Below are 16,322 nucleotides of genomic sequence, written 5' to 3' on the forward strand. Positions count from 1 at the left end.
CGAAACGAGACGAAGGAGTGTGAAAGAGAGCGAAACGAGACGAAGGGGGTGAAGGAGGGCGAAACGAGACCAACGAGGGTGGAAGAGAGCGAAATGAGACGAAGGAGGGTGAAAGAGAGCTAAACGAGACAAAGGAGGGTCAAAGAGAGCGAAACGAGATGAAGGAGGGTGAAAAAGAGCGAAACAAGACGAAGGAGGGTGAAAGAAGGCGAAACGAGACGAAGGAGGGTGAAAGAGAGCGAAAAGAGATGAAGAAAGGTGAGTGAGAGCGAAACGAGATGAAGTAGGGTGAAAGAGAGCGAAACGAGACGAAGGAGGGTGAAAGAGAGTGAAACGAGACAAAGGAGGGTGAGAGAAAGCGAAACGAGATGAAGGAGGGTGAAGGTGGGCGAAACGAGACGAAGGAGGGTGGAAGAGAGCGAAACGAGACGAAGGAGGGTGAAAGAGAGCGAAACGAGACGAAGGAGGGTGAAAGAGAAGGAAACGAGATGAAGGAGGGGGAAAGAGAGCGAAACGAGACGAAGGAGGGTGAAAGAGAGCGAAACGAGACGAAGAAGGGTGAGAGAGGGCGAAACGAGATGAAGGAGGGTGGAATAGAGCGAAACGAGACGAAGGACGGTCAAAGAGAGTGAAACGAGACGAAGGAGGGTGGAAGAGAGCGAAACGAGGCGGAGGAGGGTCAAAGAGAGCAAAACAAGACGAAGGAGGGTAAAAGAGAGCGAAACGAGATGAAGCATGGTGAAAGAGTGTGAAACGAGGCAAAGGAAGGTGAAAGAGAGAGAAACGTGTCGAAGGAGTGTGAAATAGATCGAAACAAGACGAAGGTGGGGGAAAGAGAGTGAAACGAGATGAAAGAGGGTGAAAGAAGTCGAAACGAGAAGAAGGAGGGTGGAAGAGTGCGAAACGAGACGAAGGAGGGTGAGAGAGAGCGAAACGAGATGAAGGACGGTGAAATTGAGCGAAACGAGATGAAGGAGGGTGAAAGAGAGCGAAACGAGACGAAGGAGGGTGGAAGAGAGCGAAACGAGACAAAGGAGGGTGGAAGAGAGCGAAACGAGACGAACGAGGGTGAAAGAGAGCGAAACGAGACGAAGGAAGGTGAAGGAGAGCTAAACGAGACGAAGGAGGGTGAAAGAGAGCCAAACGAGACAAAGGGGGGTGAAAGAGAGCGAAACGAGGCGAATGAAGGTGAAAGAGAGCGAAACGAGCCGAAGGAGGGGGAAAGAGAGCGAAACGAGACGAAGGAGGGTGAAAGAAGGCAAAACGAGACGAAGGAGGGAGGAAGAGAGTGAAACGAGACGAAGGAGGGTGAGAGAGAGCCAAACGAGACGAAGGAGGGTGGAAGAGAGCGAAACAGGACGAAGGAGGGTGAGAGATAGTGAAACGAGACGAAGGAGGGTGAAAGAGAGCGAAACGAGACGAAGGAGGGTGGAAGATAGCGAAACGAGATGAAGGAGGGTGAAAGAGAGCGAAACGAGACAAAGGAGGGTGAGAGATAGCGAAACAAGACGAAGGAGGGTGAAAGAGAGCAAAACGAGACGATGGAGTGTGAAAGAGAGTGAAACGGGATGAAGGAGGATGAAAGAGAGCGAAACGAGATGAAGGAGGGTGAAAGAGAGTGAAACGAGGCGAAGGAAAGTGAAAGAGTGCGAATCGAGACAAAGGAGGGTGAAACAGAGCGAAACAAGACGAAGGAAGGTGAAAGAGAGCGAACCGAGAGGAAGGAGGGTGAAAGAGGGCGAAACGAGACGAAGGAGGGTGGAAGAGAGCGAAATGTGATGAAGGAGGGTGAAAGAGAGCAAAACAAGCCGAAGTAGGTTGAAAGAGAGCGAAACGAGATGAAGGAGGGTGAAAGAGAGCGAAACGAGCCAAAGGAGGGTGAATGAGAGCGAAACGAGACGAAGGAGGGTGGAAGAGAGCGAAACGAGACGAAGGAGCGCGAAAGAGAGCGAAACGAGACGAAGGAGGGTGAAACAGAGCGAAAGGAGACGAAGGAGGGTGAAAGAGAGCAAAACGAGACGAAGAAGGGTGAGAGAGGGCGAAACGAGATGTAGGAGGGTGGAAGAGAGCGAAACGAGACAAAGGAGTGTCAAAGAGAGCGAACCGAGATGAAGGAGGGTGAAAGAGAGCGACACGAGACGAAGGAGGGTGAAAGTGAGCGAAACGAGGCGAAGGAGGGTGAAAGAGAGCGAAACGCGACGAAGGAGGGTCAAAGAGAGCGAAACGAGACGAAGGAGGGTGAAAGAGAGCGACACGAGACGAAGGAGGGTGAAAGAGAGCGAAACGAGGCGAAGGAGGGTGAAAGAGAGCGAAACGAGACAAAGGAGTGTCAAAGAGATCGAAACGAGACGAAGGAGTGTGAAAGAGAGCGAAACGAGGCGAAGGAGGGTGAAAGAGAGTTAAACGAGGCGAAGGAAGGTGAAAGACAGCGAAACGAGTCAAAGGAGGGTGAACGGGATGAAACGAGCTAAAGGAATGTGAAAGAGAGTGAAACGATCGAAGGAGGGTGAAAGAGAGCGAAACGAGACAAAGGAGGGTGGAAGAGAGCGAAACGAGGCGAACGAGTGTGAAAGAGAGCTAAACGAGACGAAGGAGGTTGAAAGAGAGCGAAACGAGACGAAGGAGGGTAAAAGAGAGCGAAACGAGATGAAGGAGGGTGAAAGAGAGCGAAAAGAGGCAAAGGAAGGTGAAAGAGAGAAACGAGACGAAGGAGGGTGAAATAGAACGAAACAAGACGAAGGAGGGGAAAGAGAGCGAAACGAGATGAAAGAGGGTGAAAGAAGGCAAAACGATACGAAGGAGGGTGGAAGAGACCGAAATGAGACGAAGGAGGGTGAGAGAGAGCGAAACGAGATGAAGGAGGGTGAAAGAGAGCGAAACGAGTCGAAGGAGGGTGAAAGAGAGCGAAACGAGACGAAGGAGTGTGAAAGAGAGTGAAACGAGACGAAGGAGGGTGGAAGAGAGCGAAACGAGACGGAGGAGGGTCAAAGAGAGCAAAACGAGACGAAGGAGGGTAAAAGAGAGCGAAACGGATGAAGGAGGGTGAAAGAGAGCGAAAAGAGGCAAAGGAAGGTGAAAGAGAGAAACGAGACGAAGGAGGGTGAAATAGAACGAAACAAGATGAAGGAGGGGGAAAGAGAGCGAAACGAGATGAAAGCGGGTGAAAGAAGGCAAAACGATACGAAGGAGGGTGGAAGAGACCGAAATGAGACGAAGGAGGTTGAGAGAGAGCGAAACGAGATGAAGGAGTGTGAAAGAGAGCGAAACGAGACGAAGGAGGGTGAAGGAGGGCGAAACGAGACGAAGGAGGGTGAAAGAAGGCGAAACGAGACGAAGGAGGGAGGAAGAGAGTGAAACGAGATGAAGGAGGGTGAGAGAGAGCGAAACGAGACGAAGGAGGGTGGAAGAGAGCGAAACGAGACGAAGGACGGTGAGAGATAGCGAAACGAGACGACGGAGGGTGAAAGAGAGCGAAACGAGACGATGCAGTGTGAAAGAGAGCGAAACGAGACGAAGGAGGGTGAAGGAGGGCGAAACGAGACGAAGGAGGGTGAAAGAGAGCGAAACGAGACGAAGGAGGGTGAAAGAGTGTGAAACGAGACGAAGGAGGGTGAAAGAGAGCGAAACGAGGCAAAGGAGGGTGAAAGAGAGTGAAACGAGACGAAGGAGGATGAAAGAGAGCGAAACGAGATGAAAGAGGGTGACAGAGAGTGAAACGAGGCGAAGGAAGGTGAAAGAGTGCGAATCGAGACAAAGAAGGGTGAAAGAGAGCTAAACGAGACGAAGGAGGGTCAAAGAGAGCTAAACGAGACGAAGGAGGGTAAAAGAGAGCGAAACGAGACGAAGGAGGGTGAAAGAGAGGAAACGAGGCAAAGGAATGTGAAAGAGAGAGAAACGAGATGAAGGAGGGTGAAAGAGATCGAAACAAGACGAAGGAGGGGGAAAGAGAGCGAAACGAGACGAAGGAGGGTGAAAGAAGGCAAAACGAGACGAAGGAGGGTGAAAGAAAGCGAAACGAGACGAAGGAGGGTGAGTGAGAGCGAAACGAGAGGAAGGAGGGTGAAAGAGAGCGAAACGAGACGAAGGAGGGTGAAAGAGAGCTAAACAAGACGAAGGAGGGTGAAAGAGAGCGAAACGAGACAAAGGAGGGTGAGAGATAGCGAAACGAGATGAAGGAGAGTGGAGGTGGGCGAAACGAGACGAAGGAGGGTGGATGAGAGCGAAACGAGACGAAGGAGGGTGAGTGAGAGCGAAACGAGAGGAAGGAGGGTGAAAGAGAGCGAAACGAGACGAAGGAGGGTGAAAGAGAGCTAAACAAGACGAAGGAGGGTGAAAGAGAGCGAAACGAGACAAAGGAGGGTGAGAGATAGCGAAACGAGATGAAGGAGAGTGGAGGTGGGCGAAACGAGACGAAGGAGGGTGGATGAGAGCGAAACGAGACAAAGGAGGGTGAAAGAGAGCGAAACGAGATGAAGGAGGGTGAAAGAGAGCGAAACAAGACGAAGGAGGGTGAAAGAGAGCGAAACGAGACGAAGGAGGGTGAAAGAGAGCGAAACGAGATGAAGGAGGGTGAAAGAGAGCGAAACGAGACAAAGGAGGGTGAGAGATAGCGAAACGAGACGAAGGAGGGTGAAAGAGAGCGAAACGAGACGAAGGAGTGTGAAAGGGAGCGAAACGAGATGAAGGAGGGTGAAAGAGAGCGAAACGAGATGAAGGAGGGTGAAAGAGAGTGAAACGAGGCGAAGGAAGGTGAAAGAGTGCGAATCGAGACAAAGGAGGGTGAAAGAGAGCGAAACGAGACGAAGGAAGGTGAAAGAGAGCGAACCGAGAGGAAGGAGGGTGAAAGAGGGTGAAATGAGACGAAGGAGGGTGGAAGAGAGCGAAACGAGACGAAGGAGGGTGAAAGAGAGGGAAATGTGATGAAGGAGGGTGAAAGAGAGCAAAACAAGCCGAAGGAGGGTGAAAGAGAGCGAATCGAGATGAAGGAGGGTGAAAGAGAGCCAAACGAGACAAAGGGGGGTGAAAGAGAGCGATACGAGGCGAATGAAGGTGAAAGAGAGCGAAACGAGCCGAAGGAGGGGGAAAGAGAGCGAAACGAGACGAAGGAGGGTGAAAGAAGGCAAAACGAGACGAAGGAGGGAGGAAGAGAGTGAAACGAGACGAAGGAGGGTGAGAGAGAGCCAAACGAGACGAAGGAGGGTGGAAGAGAGCGAAACAGGACGAAGGAGGGTGAGAGATAGTGAAACGAGACGAAGGAGGGTGAAAGAGAGCGAAACGAGACGAAGGAGGGTGGAAGAGAGCGAAACGAGATGAAGGAGGGTGAAAGAGAGCGAAACGAGACAAAGGAGGGTGAGAGATAGCGAAACAAGACAAAGGAGGGTGAAAGAGAGCAAAACGAGACGATGGAGTGTGAAAGAGAGCGAAACGAGATGAAGGAGGATGAAAGAGAGCGAAACGAGATGAAGGAGGGTGAAAGAGAGTGAAACGAGGCGAAGGAAAGTGAAAGAGTGCGAATCGAGACAAAGGAGGGTGAAACAGAGCGAAACAAGACGAAGGAAGGTGAAAGAGAGCGAACCGAGAGGAAGGAGGGTGAAAGAGGGCGAAACGAGACGAAGGAGGGTGGAAGAGAGCGAAATGTGATGAAGGAGGGTGAAGGAGGGTGAAAGAGAGCAAAACAAGCCGAAGTAGGTTGAAAGAGAGCGAAACGAGATGAAGGAGGGTGAAAGAGAGCGAAACGAGCCAAAGGAGGGTGAATGAGAGCGAAACGAGACGAAGGAGGGTGGAAGAGAGCGAAACGAGACGAAGGAGTGCGAAAGAGAGCGAAACGAGACGAAGGAGGGTGAAACAGAGCGAAAGGAGACGAAGGAGGGTGGAAGAGAGCGAAACGAGATGTAGGAGGGTGGAAGAGAGCGAAACGAGACGAAGGAGTGTCAAAGAGAGCGAAACGAGATGAAGGAGGGTGAAAGAGAGCGACACGAGACGAAGGAGGGTGAAAGTGAGCGAAACGAGGCGAAGGAGGGTGAAAGAGAGCGAAACGCGACGAAGGAGGGTCAAAGAGAGCGAAACGAGACGAAGGAGGGTGAAAGAGAGCGACACGAGACGAAGGAGTGTCAAAGAGATCGAAACGAGACGAAGGAGTGTGAAAGAGAGCGAAACGAGGCGAAGGAGGGTGAAAGAGAGTTAAACGAGGCGAAGGAAGGTGAAAGACAGCGAAACGAGTCAAAGGAGGGTGAACGGGATGAAACGAGCTAAAGGAATGTGAAAGAGAGTGAAACGATCGAAGGAGGGTGAAAGAGAGCGAAACGAGACAAAGGAGGGTAGAAGAGAGCAAAACGAGGCGAACGAGTGTGAAAGAGAGCTAAACGAGACGAAGGAGGTTGAAAGAGAGCGAAACGAGACGAAGGAGGGTAAAAGAGAGCAAAACGAGATGAAGGAGGGTGAAAGAGAGCGAAAAGAGGCAAAGGAAGGTGAAAGAGAGAAACGAGACGAAGGAGGGTGAAATAGAACGAAACAAGACGAAGGAGGGGAAAGAGAGCGAAACGAGATGAAAGAGGGTGAAAGAAGGCAAAACGATACGAAGGAGGGTGGAAGAGACCGAAATGAGACGAAGGAGGGTGAGAGAGAGCGAAACGAGATGAAGGAGGGTGAAAGAGAGCGAAACGAGTCGAAGGAGGGTGAAAGAGAGCGAAACGAGACGAAGGAGTGTGAAAGAGAGTGAAACGAGACGAAGGAGGGTGGAAGAGGGCGAAACGAGACGGAGGAGGGTCAAAGAGAGCAAAACGAGACGAAGGAGGGTAAAAGAGAGCGAAACGGATGAAGGAGGGTGAAAGAGAGCGAAAAGAGGCAAAGGAAGGTGAAAGAGAGAAACGAGACGAAGGAGGGTGAAATAGAACGAAACAAGATGAAGGAGGGGGAAAGAGAGCGAAACGAGATGAAAGCGGGTGAAAGAAGGCAAAACTTTACGAAGGAGGGTGGAAGAGACCGAAATGAGACGAAGGAGGGTGAGAGAGAGCGAAACGAGATGAAGGAGTGTGAAAGAGAGCGAAACGAGACGAAGGAGGGTGAAGGAGGGCGAAACGAGACGAAGGAGGGTGAAAGAAGGCGAAACGAGACGAATGAGGGAGGAAGAGAGTGAAACGAGATGAAGGAGGGTGAGAGAGAGCGAAACGAGACGAAGGAGGGTGGAAGAGAGCGAAACGAGACGAAGGACGGTGAGAGATAGCGAAACGAGACGAAGGAGGGTGAAAGAGAGCGAAACGAGACGATGCAGTGTGAAAGAGAGCGAAACGAGACGAAGGAGGGTGAAGGAGGGCGAAACGAGACGAAGGAGGGTGAAAGAGAGCGAAACGAGACGAAGGAGGGTGAAAGAGAGTGAAACGAGACGAAGGAGGGTGAAAGAGAGCGAAACGAGGCGAAGGAGGGTGAAAGAGAGTGAAACGAGACGAAGGAGGATGAAAGAGAGCGAAACGAGATGAAAGAGGGTGACAGAGAGTGAAACGAGGCGAAGGAAGGTGAAAGAGTGCGAATCGAGACAAAGATGGGTGAAAGAGAGCTAAACGAGACGAAGGAGGGTCAAAGAGAGCTAAACGAGACGAAGGAGGGTAAAAGAGAGCGAAACGAGACGAAGGAGGGTGAAAGAGAGCGAAACGAGGCAAAGGAATGTGAAAGAGAGAGAAACGAGATGAATGAGGGTGAAAGAGATCGAAACAAGACGAAGGAGGGGGAAAGAGAGCGAAACGAGACGAAGGAGGGTGAAAGAAGGCAAAACGAGACGAAGGAGGGTGAAAGAAAGCGAAACGAGACGAAGGAGGGTGAGTGAGAGCGAAACGAGAGGAAGGAGGGTGAAAGAGAGCGAAACGAGACGAAAGAGGGTGAAAGAGAGCTAAACGAGACGAAGGAGGGTGAAAGAGAGCGAAACGAGACAAAGGAGGGTGAGAGATAGCGAAACGAGATGAAGGAGAGTGGAGGTGGGCGAAACGAGACGAAGGAGGGTGGATGAGAGCGAAACGAGACAAAAGAGGGTGAAAGAGAGCGAAACGAGATGAAGGAGGGTGAAAGAGATCGAAACAAGACGAAGGAGGGGGAAAGAGAGCGAAACGAGACGAAGGAGGGTGAAAGAAGGCAAAACGAGACGAAGGAGGGTGAAAGAAAGCGAAACGAGACGAAGGAGGGTGAGTGAGAGCGAAACGAGAGGAAGGAGGGTGAAAGAGAGCGAAACGAGACGAAGGAGGGTGAAAGAGAGCTAAACGAGACGAAGGAGGGTGAAAGAGAGCGAAACGAGACAAAGGAGGGTGAGAGATAGCGAAACGAGATGAAGGAGAGTGGAGGTGGGCGAAACGAGACGAAGGAGGGTGGATGAGAGCGAAACGAGACAAAGGAGGGTGAAAGAGAGCGAAACGAGATGAAGGAGGGTGAAAGAGAGCGAAACGAGACGAAGGAGGGTGAAAGAGAGCGAAACGAGACGAAGGAGGGTGAAAGAGAGCGAAACGAGATGAAGGAGGGTGAAAGAGAGCGAAACGAGACAAAGGAGGGTGAGAGATAGCGAAACGAGACGAAGGAGGGTGAAAGAGAGCGAAACGAGACGAAGGAGTGTGAAAGAGAGCGAAACGAGATGAAGGAGGGTGAAAGAGAGCGAAACGAGATGAAGGAGGGTGAAAGAGAGTGAAACGAGGCGAAGGAAGGTGAAAGAGTGCGAATCGAGACGAAGGAGGGTGGAAGAGAGCGAAACGAGACGAAGGAGGGTGAAAGAGAGCGAAACGAGACGAAGGAGGGTGAAAGAGAGCGAAACGAGATGAAGGAGGGTGAAAGAGAGCGAAACGAGACAAAGGAGGGTGAGAGATAGCGAAACGAGACGAAGGAGGGTGAAAGAGAGCGAAACGAGATGAAGGAAGGTGAAAGAGAGCGAACCGAGAGGAAGGAGGGTGAAAGAGGGTGAAATGAGACGAAGGAGGGTGGAAGAGAGCGAAACGAGACGAAGGAGGGTGAAAGAGAGGGAAATGTGATGAAGGAGGGTGAAAGAGAGCAAAACAAGCCGAAGGAGGGTGAAAGAGAGCGAATCGAGATGAAGGAGGGTGAAAGAGAGCGAAACGAGCCGAAGGAGGGTGAATGAGAGCGAAACGAGACGAAGGAGGGTGGAAGAGAGCGAAACGAGACGAAGGAGTGCGAAAAAGAGCGAAACGAGACAAAGGAGGGTGAAAGAGAGCGAAAGGAGACGAAGGAGGGTGAAAGAGAGCGAAACGAGACGAAGAACGGTGTGAGAGGGCGAAACGAGATGAAGGAGGGTGGAAGAGAGCGAAACGAGACAAAGGAGTGTCAAAGAGAACGAAACGAGACGATGGAGGGTGAAAGAGAGCGAAACGAGGCGAAGGAGGGTGAAAGAGAGCGAAACGAGACGAAGGAGTGTCAAAGAGAGCGAAACGAGACGAAGGAGTGTGAAAGAGAGCGAAACGAGACGAAGGAGGGTGAAAGAGAGTTAAACGAGGCGAAGGAAGGTGAAAGACTGCGAAACGAGTCAAAGGAGGGTGAACGGGATGAAACGAGCTAAAGGAGTGTGAAAGAGAGTGAAACGATCGAAGGAGGGTGAAAGAGGGCGAAACGAGACAAAGGAGGGTGGAAGAGAGCGAAACGAGATGAACGAGTGTGAAAGAGAGCTAAGCGAGACGAAGGAGGTTGAAGAGAGCGAAACGAGATGAAGGAGGGTAAAAGAGAGCGAAATGAGATGAAGGAGGGTGAAAGAGAGCGAAACGAGGCAAAGGAAGGTGAAAGAGAGAGAAACGAGACGAAGGAGGGTGAAAGAGATCGAAACAAGATGAAGGTGGGTGAAAAAGAGCGAAACAAGACGAAGGAGGGTGAAAGAAGGCGAAACGAGACGAAGGAGGGTGAAAGAGAGCGAAAAGAGACGAAGAAGGGTGAGTGAGAGAGAAACGAGACAAAGGAGGGTGAGAGAAAGCGAAACGAGATGAAGGAGGGTGAAGGTGGGCGAAACGAGACGAAGGAGGGTGGAAGAGAGCGAAACGAGACGAAGGAGGGTGAAAGAGAGCGAAACGAGACGGAGGAGGGTGAACGAGAGTGAAACGAGGCGAAGGAGGGTGAAGGAGAGTGAAACGAGACGAAGGAGGGTGAAAGAGAGCGAAACGAGACGAAGAAGGGTGAGAGAGGGCGAAACGAGATGAAGGAGGGTGGAAGAAAGCGAAACGAGACGAAGGACGGTCAAAGAGAGTGAAACGAGACGAAGGAGGGTGGAAGAGAGCGAAACGAGGCGGAGGAGGGTCAAAGAGAGCAAAACGAGACGAAGGAGGGTAAAAGAGAGCGAAACGAGATGAAGGAGGGTGAAAGAGAGTGAAACGAGGCAAAGGAAGGTGAAAGAGAGAGAAACGAGTCGAAGGAGGGTGAAATAGATCGAAACAAGACGAAGGAGGGGGAAAGAGAGTGAAACGAGATGAAAGAGGGTGAAAGAAGGCGAAACGAGTAGAAGGAGGGAGGAAGAGAGCGAAACGAGATGAAGGAAGGTGAAAGAGAGCTAAACGAGATGAAGGAGGGTGAAAGAGAGCCAAACGAGACAAAGGAGGGTGAAAGAGAGCGAAACGAGGCGAAGGAAGGTGAAAGAGAGCGAAACGAGACGAAGGAGGGTGAAAGAGAACGAAACGAGATGAAGGAGGGGGAAAGAGAGCGAAACGAGACGAAGGAGGGTGAAAGAAGGCAAAACGAGACGAAGGAGGGAGGAAGAGAATGAAACGAGACGAAGGAGGGTGAGAGAGAGCGAAACGAGGCAAAGGAAGGTGAAAGAGAGAAACGAGACGAAGGAGGGTGAAATAGAACGAAACAAGACGAAGGAGGGGGAAAGAGAGCGAAACGAGATGAAAGAGGGTGAAAGAGAGCGAAACGAGACGAAGGAGTATGAAAGAGAATGAAACGAGACGAAGGAGGGTGGAAGAGACCGAAATGAGACGAAGGAGGGTGAGAGAGAGCGAAACGAGATGAAGGAGGGGGAAAGAGAGTGAAACGAGATGAAGGAGGGTGAAAGAGATCGAAACGAGATGAAGGAGGGTGAAAGAGAGCGAAACGAGACGAAGGAGGGTGAAAGAGAGCGAAACGAGACGAAGGAGTGTGAAAGAGAGTGAAACGAGACGAAGGAGGGTGGAAGAGAGCGAAACGAGGCGGAGGAGGGTCAAAGAGAGCAAAACGAGACGAAGGAGGGTAAAAGAGAGCGAAACGAGATGATGGAGGGTGAAAGAGAGCGAAACGAGGCAAAGGGAGGTGAAAGAGAGAGAAACGAGACGAAGGAGGGTGAAATAGATCGAAACAAGATGAAGGAGGTGGAAAGAGAGTGAAACGAGATGAAAGAGGGTGAAAGAAGGCGAAACAAGATGAAGGAGGGTGGAAGAGAGTGAAACGAGACGAAGGAGGGTGAGAGAGAGCGAAACGAGATGAAGGAGGGTGAAAGAGAGCGAAACGAGACGAAGGAGGGTGAAAGAGAGCGAAACGAGACGAAGGAGAGTGGAAGAGAGCGAAACGAGACAAAGGAGGGTGGAAGAGAGCGAAACGAGACGAAGGAGGGTGAAAGAGAGCGAAACGAGGCGAAGGAAGGTGAAAGAGAGCGAAACGCGACGAAGAAGGGTGAAAGAGAACGAAACGAGACGAAGGAGGGGGAAAGAGAGCGAAACGAGACGAAGGAGGGTGAAAGAAGGCGAAACGAGACGAAGGAGGGAGGAAGAGAGTGAAACGAGACGAAGGAGGGTGAGAGAGAGCGAAACGAGACGAAGGAGGGTGGAAGAGAGCGAAACGAGACGAAGGAGGGTGAGAGATAGCGAAACGAGACGAAGGAGGGTGAAAGAGAGCGAAACGAGATGAAGGAGTGTGAAAGAGAGCGAAACGTGATGAAGGAGCGTAAAGGAGGGCGAAACGAGACGAACGAGGGTGGAAGAGAGCGAAATGAGACGAAGGAGGGTGAAAGAGAGCTAAACGAGATGAAAGAGGGTGAAAGAAGGCAAAACGATACGATGGAGGGTGGAAGAGACCGAAATGAGACGAAGGAGGGTGAGAGAGAGCGAAACGAGATGAAGGAGGGTGAAAGAGAGCGAAACGAGACGAAGGAGGGTGAAAGAGAGCGAAATGAGACGAAGGAGGGGGAAACAGAGCGAAACGAGACGAAGGAGGGTAAAAGAAGGCGAAACGAGACGAAGGAGGGAGGAAGAGAGTGAAACGAGACGAAGGAGGGTGAGAGAGAGCGAAACGAGACGAAGGAGGGTGGAAGAGAGCGAAACGAGACGAAGGAGGGTGAGAGATAGCGAAACGCGACGAAGGAGGGTGAAAGAGAGCGAAACGAGACGAAGGAGTGTGAAAGAGAGCGAAACGAGACGAAGGAGGGTGAAGGAGGGCGAAACGAGACGAACGAGGGTGGAAGAGAGCGAAATGAGACGAAGGAGGGTGAAAGAGAGCTAAACGAGACAAAGGAGGGTCAAAGAGAGCGAAACGAGATGAAGGAGGGTAAAAGAGAGCGAAACGAGATGAAGGAGGGTGAAAGAGAGCGAAACGAGGCAAAGGAAGGTGAAAGAGAGAGAAACGAGACGAAGGAGGGTGAAAGAGATCGAAACAAGACGAAGGAGGGTGAAAAAGAGCGAAACAAGACGAAGGAGGGTGAAAGAAGGCGAAACGAGACGAAGGAGGGTGAAAGAGAGCGAAAAGAGACGAAGAAGGGTGAGTGAGAGCGAAACGAGATGAAGGAGGGAGAAAGAGAGCGAAACGAGACGAAGGAGGGTGAAAGAGAGTGAAACGAGACAAAGGAGGGTGAGAGAAAGCGAAACGAGATGAAGGAGGGTGAAGGTGGGCGAAACGAGACGAAGGAGGGTGGAAGAGAGCGAAACGAGACGAAGGAAGGTGAAAGAGAGCGAAACGAGACGAAGGAGGGTGAAAGAGAACGAAACGAGATGAAGGAGGGGGAAAGAGAGCGAAATGAGACGAAGGAGGGTGAAAGAGAGCGAAACGAGACGAAGAAGGGTGAGAGAGGGCGAAACGAGATGAAGGAGGGTGGAAGAGAGCGAAACGAGACGAAGGACCGTCAAAGAGAGTGAAACGAGACGAAGGAGGGTGGAAGAGAGCGAAACGAAGCGGAGGAGGGTCAAAGAGAGCAAAACGAGACGAAGGAGGGTAAAAGAGAGCGAAACGAGATGAAGCATGGTGAAAGAGTGTGAAACGAGGCAAAGGAAGGTGAAAGAGAGAGAAACGAGTCGATGGAGGGTGAAATAGATCGAAACAAGACGAAGGAGGGGGAAAGAGAGTGAAACGAGATGAAAGAGGGTGAAAGAAGTCGAAACGAGAAGAAGGAGGGTGGAAGAGTGCGAAACGAGATGAAGGAGGGTGAGAGAGAGCGAAACGAGATGAAGGAGGGTGAAAGAGAGCGAAACGAGACGAAGGAGGGTGAAAGAGAGCGAAACGAGACGAAGGAGGGTGGAAGAGAGCGAAACGAGACGAAGGAAGGTGAAGGAGGGCTAAACGAGACGAAGGAGGGTGAAAGAGAGCCAAACGAGACAAAGGGGGGTGAAAGAGAGCGAAACGAGGCGAATGAAGGTGAAAGAGAGCGAAACGAGCCAAAGGAGGGGGAAAGAAAGCGAAACGAGACGAAGGAGGGTGAAAGAAGGCAAAACGAGACGAAGGAGGGAGGAAGAGAGTGAAACGAGACGAAGGAGGGTGAGAGAGAGCCAAACGAGACGAAGGAGGGTGGAAGAGAGCGAAACAGGACGAAGGAGGGTGAGAGATAGCGAAACGAGACGAAGGAGGGTGAAAGAGAGCGAAACGAGACGAAGGAGGGTGGAAGAGAGCGAAACGAGATGAAGGAGGGTGAAAGAGAGCAAAACGAGACAAAGGAGGGTGAGAGATAGCGAAACGAGACGAAGGAGGGTGAAAGAGAGCAAAACGAGACGATGGAGTGTGAAAGAGAGCGAAACGAGATGAAGGAGGATGAAAGAGAGCGAAACGAGATGAAGGAGGGTGAAAGAGAGTGAAACGAGGCGAAGGAAAGTGAAAGAGTGCGAATCGAGACAAAGGAGGGTGAAACAGAGCGAAACAAGACGAAGGAAGGTGAAAGAGAGCGAACCGAGAGGAAGGAGGGTGAAAGAGGGCGAAACGAGACGAAGGAGGGTGGAAGAGAGCGAAATGTGATGAAGGAGGGTGAAAGAGAGCAAAACAAGCCGAAGTAGGTTGAAAGAGAGCGAAACGAGATGAAGGAGGGTGAAAGAGAGCGAAACGAGCCAAAGGAGGGTGAATGAGAGCGAAATGAGACGAAGGAGGGTGGAAGAGAGCGAAACGAGACGAAGGAGTGCGAAAGAGAGCGAAACGAGACAAAGGAGGGTGAAACAGAGCGAAAGGAGACGAAGGAGGGTGAAAGAGAGCAAAACGAGACGAAGAAGGGTGAGAGAGGGCGAAACGAGATGTAGGAGGGTGGAAGAGAGCGAAACGAGACGAAGGAGTGTCAAAGAGAGCGAAACGAGATGAAGGAGGGTGAAAGAGAGCGACACGAGACGAAGGAGGGTGAAAGTGAGCGAAACGAGGCGAAGGAGGGTGAAAGAGAGCGAAACGAGACGAAGGAGGGTCAAAGAGAGCGAAACGAGACGAAGGAGGGTGAAAGAGAGCGACACGAGACGAAGGAGGGTGAAAGAGAGCGAAACGAGGCGAAGGAGGGTGAAAGAGAGCGAAACGAGACAAAGGAGTGTCAAAGAGATCGAAACGAGACGAAGGAGTGTGAAAGAGAGCGAAACGAGGCGAAGGAGGTTGAAAGAGAGTTAAACGAGGCGAAGGAAGGTGAAAGACAGCGAAACGAGTCAAAGGAGGGTGAACGGGATGAAACGAGCTAAAGGAATGTGAAAGAGAGTGAAACGATCGAAGGAGGGTGAAAGAGAGCGAAACGAGACAAAGGAGGGTGGAAGAGAGCGAAACGAGGCGAACGAGTGTGAAAGAGAGCTAAACGAGACGAAGGAGGTTGAAAGAGAGCGAAACGAGACGAAGGAGGGTAAAAGAGAGCGAAACGAGATGAAGGAGAGTGAAAGAGAGCGAAAAGAGGCAAAGGAAGGTGAAAGAGAGAAACGAGACGAAGGAGGGTGAAATAGAACGAAACAAGACGAAGGAGGGGAAAGAGAGCGAAACGAGATGAAAGAGGGTGAAAGAATGCAAAACTATACAAAGGAGGGTGGAAGAGACCGAAATGAGACGAAGGAGGGTGAGAGAGAGCGAAACGAGATGAAGGAGGGTGAAAGAGAGCGAAACGAGTCGAAGGAGGGTGAAAGAGAGCGAAACGAGACGAAGGAGTGTGAAAGAGAGTGAAACGAGACGAAGGAGGGTGGAAGAGAGCGAAACGAGACGGAGGAGGGTCAAAGAGAGCAAAACGAGACGAAGGAGGGTAAAAGAGAGCGAAACGGATGAAGGAGGGTGAAAGAGAGCGAAACGTGATGAAGGAGCGTAAAGGAGGGCGAAACGAGACGAACGAGGGTGGAAGAGAGCGAAATGAGACGAAGGAGGGTGAAAGAGAGCTAAACGAGATGAAAGAGGGTGAAAGAAGGCAAAACGATACGATGGAGGGTGGAAGAGACCGAAATGAGACGAAGGAGGGTGAGAGAGAGCGAAACGAGATGAAGGAGGGTGAAAGAGAGCGAAACGAGACGAAGGAGGGTGAAAGAGAGCGAAACGAGACGAAGGAGGGGGAAACAGAGCGAAACGAGACGAAGGAGGGTAAAAGAAGGCGAAACGAGACGAAGGAGGGAGGAAGAGAGTGAAACGAGACGAAGGAGGGTGAGAGAGAGCGAAACGAGACGAAGGAGGGTGGAAGAGAGCGAAACGAGACGAAGGAGGGTGAGAGAAAGCGAAACGCGACGAAGGAGGGTGAAAGAGAGCGAAACGAGACGAAGGAGTGTGAAAGAGAGCGAAACGAGACGAAGGAGGGTGAAGGAGGGCGAAACGAGACGAACGAGGGTGGAAGAGAGCGAAATGAGACGAAGGAGGGTGAAAGAGAGCTAAACGAGACAAAGGAGGGTCAAAGAGAGCGAAACGAGATGAAGGAGGGTAAAAGAGAGCGAAACGAGATGAAGGAGGGTGAAAGAGAGAGAAACGAGGCAAAGGAAGGTGAAAGAGAGAGAAACGAGACGAAGGAGGGTGAAAGAGATCGAAACAAGACGAAGGAGGGTGAAAAAGAGCGAAACAAGACGAAGGAGGGTGAAAGAAGGCGAAACGAGACGAAGGAGGGTGAAAGAGAGCGAAAAGAGACGAAGAAGGGTGAGTGAGAGCGAAACGAGATGAAGGAGGGAGAAAGAGAGCGAAACGAGACGAAGGAGGGT

Source organism: Scyliorhinus torazame, chromosome 26 (genome assembly GCF_047496885.1).
Source record: "Scyliorhinus torazame isolate Kashiwa2021f chromosome 26, sScyTor2.1, whole genome shotgun sequence".
NCBI classification, from domain to species: Eukaryota; Metazoa; Chordata; class Chondrichthyes; order Carcharhiniformes; family Scyliorhinidae; genus Scyliorhinus; species Scyliorhinus torazame.